Source organism: Ailuropoda melanoleuca, chromosome 5, assembly GCF_002007445.2.
Source record: "Ailuropoda melanoleuca isolate Jingjing chromosome 5, ASM200744v2, whole genome shotgun sequence".
NCBI lineage: Eukaryota > Metazoa > Chordata > Mammalia > Carnivora > Ursidae > Ailuropoda > Ailuropoda melanoleuca.
The window spans coordinates 118,510,452-118,517,155 of NC_048222.1; positions in this window are offsets into that span (position 1 = coordinate 118,510,452).

Below are 6,704 nucleotides of genomic sequence, written 5' to 3' on the forward strand. Positions count from 1 at the left end.
ACAGAAGAGGACAAGTCTCCCAAGCAAGTTCAAAATGGTTAGAGAAAACAGGGAAAGGACAATGGCCTGGATTTTTATTGTGGTTTAGAAAGTGATGTTAGCATGGGGATTCACATAGGAAGGAGCTTGCACGATTTGAGTTCCCAACTTGCACCAAAGGAGGGACCACCCAGTCCTTAAGAGCTTGATCAGATATAGGACACAAGCGGAAGAGGGAGAGTGAGATTTAAAGCTGTCAGCAGTCAGACCTCAGAATATGGAATCAGATTCCTCAAACAATGAATGATTGTAAAATCTTAGGAGTATAGACTAGAAAACTGAATTTTCTACTTTCCACCAGATACAGATGTCATTAGGATGAAAGTCACTTGTCCTTCATCTTTCCATAGGAACAAGGTTTGTTTCTGAGTTTGATTTTTGAGGCTAACACATAACAGAGTAGATTATTCATTTTTAGTCCTTTGGGTTAATGTAATTTAAAATAACTCAAAAAGATGTATCTTTGCAAGGATTGTATAACTTAAGTAATATAATAAATAATATATTCACCATGCCAGTAATTTGTAGTATAGGTTTACTTGTCTATGGAGAAATTTGGTATTTTTTAAATAACAATGAAAATAATTAGAATCAATTATTGCTTTATGTACAGATAAGTTACTTTTGTTGCCTTTTATCATTCTGATTTATCCCTACTAACATAACAGTGATAAAAATCTGTTCCTTAAACCACAGACTATCAATTTTTATTTTCCTTCTGGTTAAAAGAGCTAATCATTTTCTTAGATGGGTACCTATTTATGTAAGCATCTATACTTCATTTTTAAAGTTACTAATATTTTAAAAATCATCTTCACAAAAAATAACTCTGTAGGTATCCTAAAGTTTGTTTGAATATAATAATTTGTAGACTGTTTCTGTAACATCATATAAACATATCTGCATTAAAAAGTTAAAAACTTTATGATTTACAATTCTTCAAGAGATTGGAAGCTTATTCAGGGGAAATAGAAGAACGATGTCACAAAATTAATATTTTTGGAGAAAGTGACAAATTCTTCCCTCATTCCTTCTATCATTACTAATAAATAGGGATTTTAATGGTCTTAGAGTCTTGAGTAATTTTAAAGTTTCAGTGTCTTTAATGATGTGGATCAATAAGTAATAACTTAGTAATTGGTGAAAGAATTGAATAAATGAGAGATTTTATATGTTTAGAGATTAAGAGATCTATCTCCATGGCAAACTTCATTTCAGGTATATGGCTAATTTCTTTAATGCATATGTAATAAAGTTGCTATCGTCTCAATAATAGGCTGTAATACAATTTCATCTTAAAAAAAGAACAACCACAACAAAACAAGTTTATGAAAAGATAAGCAATCTCTATCTAAGCTTGCTAGAATTGGTGTAATCTATGATTAAAGTGATTTTAACAAGGGTATCCTGATCATACCATGTTTCAATAGTTTTTAATAAATGTACTTAATGATTACTTTTCTTTTTTATGTGAAAATATCCAGGCCTCTGAAATCCAACCCCCCTTTCCTGTGACAATCTAGCTATGTATCTACTCAGTTTCTCTGCAATTCATTTAGAAGATGATGCTTCCAGCGATCCCTTCTTCCGTAAAGCTAGGTCCTGCTTCTCCTATTTCTCTCCATTAATGAAAACATTGCTCTACAGTAAGACGTTGGTCACCAGCTCACTCCTGACTCAAGAGTTATTGACCATGACCAATGCTATGTTCCACCTATAGCATTATTCCCTCACATCCCATCCCCTCAGTGTCACTGATTTTGAGAATACTTCTTATGTTTGAGACAAACCTTTTCCCACAGATTTACAAGTGAACTACATGTTATGGGTCTTGAACTAGCAGCGTTTTTGAAGGTTTCTAGTTTCTGTACCTCACTCCAACTTATTCCTCTACCTGTTATCTTAACTTTTTGTCTTTATATTGACATGCTCACAATTTGTCCTTTGGTAATACAGAATTCTTATAAACCATTATGCCTTTTATTCTTATAATATTTATATCTTCACTCTTCTAATTAATTACTGAATGATATGAATGTTCANATACGAATGTTCTCTTTATTATCATCTGCATACTCTATATGATTTTTATAGGTTTAAACAGGAATTTGTTATTTCAAATAAACATTAATCTGATAAATGAGTAATATAAGAAATTTAACAGAAAGATCACCCAGTGAAGTCATCCTCTTCCACTTTCCTTTCACCTTTATTTAGTTTGATATTGAATCACACTTTCAGTTTTAGCCTAATTTGTACTTAATACTAATATAACTTACAAAGTCACTCATATCTCTCCCCTAATTTGATCCTCATGGCATCCTCATGAAATAGGTAGGTTGCATCCTTTTGTCCTTAATTTACATGAAACTGAGGCTTGAGTTTTAAAATATTTTCTCAATAGTGCACACTCAGTCCTCTGTCATATTTTGATTTTACCTCACATTTGACTTAAGAAATTAAATAAATTCGTTGTGCTCTGAAGAAAAGTAGAGTGTGACAACTTAATAGAGAGACCATCTATTGTCGGTACCTTCCAAATGTGAGCACTGTGTTCAGACATTTTCTCATTAAAATATTATTAATTAGATACCAGTTTTCCCTACAAGGTAATTGAGCTTGAGAGTGTATATAACTTCCCCATGGGCACACAGTAACAAAATAGCAAATCTGAAATTTAAAAGCAGGTCAACTGGTTGCAAATAATATCTTCTTTCTACCATACCATTATTCTTCCATATTAGGTCATTTTGTTTAAAAAATAAAACAAAACAAAACTGCAGGAATGCCTGAGTGGCTCAGTCAGTTGAGCTTCAACTCTTGTATTGGCTCAGGTATGATCTCAGGGTCATGAGATCAAGTCCTGTGTCAGGCTCCACTCTCAAAGGGAAGTCTGCTTGAGATTCTCTCTCTCCCTCTGACCCTTCCCCCCCTCACTTGCTTGCTCACACTCTTTCTCTCTCAAAATAAATTATTAAATCTTTTTTTTTAAAAATAAAAAATAAATAAAATGAACTGCAGCTTAACTCTTCTGTAAGACAAAAAAAAACCGAATATTTATCACGAAGATATTTCTAGATATATTCTGCATATTTAGTTTTACATAACTTCCTCTTGTGTTTTTTTTTTTTACTTCTCTGACAGATTATACCAATAATTTGGATATTTCTTAGACTACATTGAAATATTTCAATATAATTTGTATATAGAGAGTTTATTTCAGTCAGAAATTACTTTTAACAAACACTACACAATCTGGAGGTATCACATTCATACATTACTTTTTCCAATTATTCAAAAGACCTTGGAGAGTTTGGTATTTGCCAAGTATTATAACTGTCTCCAAAGTTACAGACCCTGTGTTGCTCTGTGAAAAGGGAGTGGTGACGTTGAAATATGATAAGAGATAGAATAGAATGACAAAATCACAATCAACGAATTGGGGCACGTGATTTGGGAGTGTTTAAAGTGGCATACTATATATGATACATAAAGATGGCATGATAGATACCAAAGCAAAAAAAAATGTATTTTTTCCCTAGAAGAATGTACTAAAGTATTTCTCTTTATCAACTTACCAGGCTTCCCCCTCCTCCCCCCATTTCCTAGTTAAGTGAAACAATGAGTTCTATTCTTGGATAGTGATTAGATAGGGGCATGTTTTTGGTGGTAGTGGTGCTGGTAGTGGTGGGAGAATTGAACTTATTTCTCAGAATTTTTAAACTTGATGTTTAAGTGAAATTGGGCCATTTATTAACACTTATTTTTTATCAATTAAATGTATGTATTAGAACCCATTTTTTTTTTCTATCTCTCAATGTAATAAGAAAGTCTCTGTATTTTCATGAATTTCTTTTTTTTTTTTTAAGTCAATATTCCTCTTTGTTCCCATTCTGGAAAAGATCTGGGAAGAAAGAAGGAGAATATTATTGCTTGTTTTCCTTCATAGTTGAATGTTAAATATTTTGTATATTTCCTTTAGTCATTGCTTCTTTTTTTTTTAAAGATTTTATTTATTTATTTGAGAGAGGGAGAGCGAATGAGGAGAGGGAGAGAAAATGTGAAGCAAACTCCCCACTGAACACAGATCTGACATGGGGTTTGATCCCACAACTGCAAAATCATGACCTGAGCTGAAGCCAAGAGTTGGACGCTTAGCTGACTGAACCACCCAGGCACCCCTAGAGTCATTGTTTCTTTTGGAAGTATTATTTAGGGACTAGTAATTTCTCAACTTACTTCAACAAAATGTGTGGTTTTTGCAGACACCATTGTGGTCTTCATATTTACGAAGAGAGAACACAGTTAAGATGTTCAGTGTCTCGTAATATGTAATTTTTGGCGTTATCTTAGGAGAAAATACTAAGTAAATTTAAATAACTCTAATATCAATATAACTGTATATTCTGCAACAATATTTTAGCTAAAATAACTGCAGTTAGATTTTTCCATACTTGAGATACAGTGTGTGGTTGTGTGTGTGTTTAAAGAATAGAAATGCTGGGTGAGAATGGTGGGTTTGGGTTTTGCTAGACTAAAAAGAATGTCTCTACATCAGTGGAAGAGTCTCCCTAGTTTACTATTTATCTTGTTTTGACTTAACTGAAATCAAGTAATTTTATTTCTGATCTAGTTGAATTCAGACTCTTGGAAACATCCCCAATGGCTGGCTTTAATTAGGCTGTGTTACCCTTTACTAGCCAAGAGAGTCTAACCATTGTCTGTGCATTTTCATTTGGCAAAATTTGTTTATTATTTTCTTGCCTGGTTATTTAGAGCACTCTGCAATTTAGCCAGTCTTTTTTCATAAACCAACTACAAATTCTTCATTACCATACATTGAGTGAACATCTGTTACACACAGACATGTACAGACATACACATATATACAATATCCAAGTATCTTAATAGCACGTAAACAAATACATTTAATAAAAGAATATATATTCATGTACAGTTGACTTACATTACAAGACAGCACTTCAGTAAAAAAAATAGAGTTCATTGGAAGTGTTTACATTTTGAAATTCTTTCTGTGGAACATAAAGAATATTTTCTANTACAATATCCAAGTATCTTAATAGCACGTAAACAAATACATTTAATAAAAGAATATATATTCATGTACAGTTGACTTACATTACAAGACAGCACTTCAGTAAAAAAAATAGAGTTCATTGGAAGTGTTTACATTTTGAAATTCTTTCTGTGGAACATAAAGAATATTTTCTAAAGGTGAAAATTCTGATCAACATCAACATACACTTCTAGCTCTTTTTTTTATTACAGAACAACATATATTAGGATAAGTCTTAGGAATGAAATGGAACTTGTATATGGCTTATAGTTTTCTGGCTTCTCTCANTACTTCTCTAGCTCTTTTTTTATTACAGAATAACATATATTAGGATAAGTCTTAGGAATGAAATGGAACTTGTATATGGCTTATAGTTTTCTGGCTTCTCTCATCCATTTCTATCACAATGCTAGCTAAACCAAGCAGGTAAGAATATAGAGGATCATTCATAAATTGTGGCAGGTATTCAACCTGCAAATTTCAGAGCTGTCAAGGTTGAGTGTTTCAATCAATTTTGACATCTCCTGCCATTTCCTTTCATATTCTCGCTTCTATAAATAATATCCTTTCTTAGGTACCATTTTAGCTGCACAGGCTTGTTTCTCCCCCTAACACAAGGAAAGCCTGTATCTCTTAGCATCTTTCTTTCTACCCTTAGTCTGAAAAAAAAAAAGTGTGCTGTATTAAATGAGCTACCTGATTTTGAAATACTGTATTGAAATGTATTTGTAGGTGATGCATTCATATCAACATATTATTTAGCACTTGTAAGAAAAGAATTTCTTATGAAGGTTTTTAAATCCAAAGAACTTACAATATTCTGCAAAAATGTAACACGCTTGTTATTTGAAATAAATGGTTTCTAAAGATTACCAATGATTTCTCCATGTATATAAATACTCAAGAATAATTACTGAAACAACTAGGTTGTTATTTTTATTTTATTTTATTTTTTTACCAAACAACCTGATGTTGAACTATGTAATTCCATCTAAGATCCAACTCTGGCTTGACTTAATTTTCATAGTATAAGAAGCATCTCTTTTAATAAGTGCTTTCATTTTTCAAAGAAGTCACATAAAAAAGATCAGAAGGGAAGCTTGAAGGATAATTTTTAGTATTTGTGAAGTTCAACTTATTCTTTTAATCACCACTTTTATTTGGCATGTTGTCTTAAGTAGAGATTAGGTAAGGAAATATAAAGTACATCATGTCATGCAAACTTAGTTATGTTTGTGATACTTAAACTTTGGTGACTCTTTCACTGAAGTTTCCTAAGACTAAAAAGAACTGATCTAGAAAAGTTAACTATTTTTTCCCCCAAGAATTATAAGACTGTGGCAGAGCTGAAAAAATAAACACAAAGCTCCTCACTCATAATACAATAAATAGAGCCTCTATTTGACTTGCTTGTTATGCCAGAGAGTCCTAAGTTTCAAGTAGCCCATAGGGCTCATCTCCTTGAACAGCCAGGGAAACAACTGAGGAATTTCACTGCTGTGCAACTGGTCCTTTTATAATCTGATATAGATAACTTTAGGGGAGCACGTGCATTGCTGTCCATGGTTTAAGTCATGAACTCTCAAAT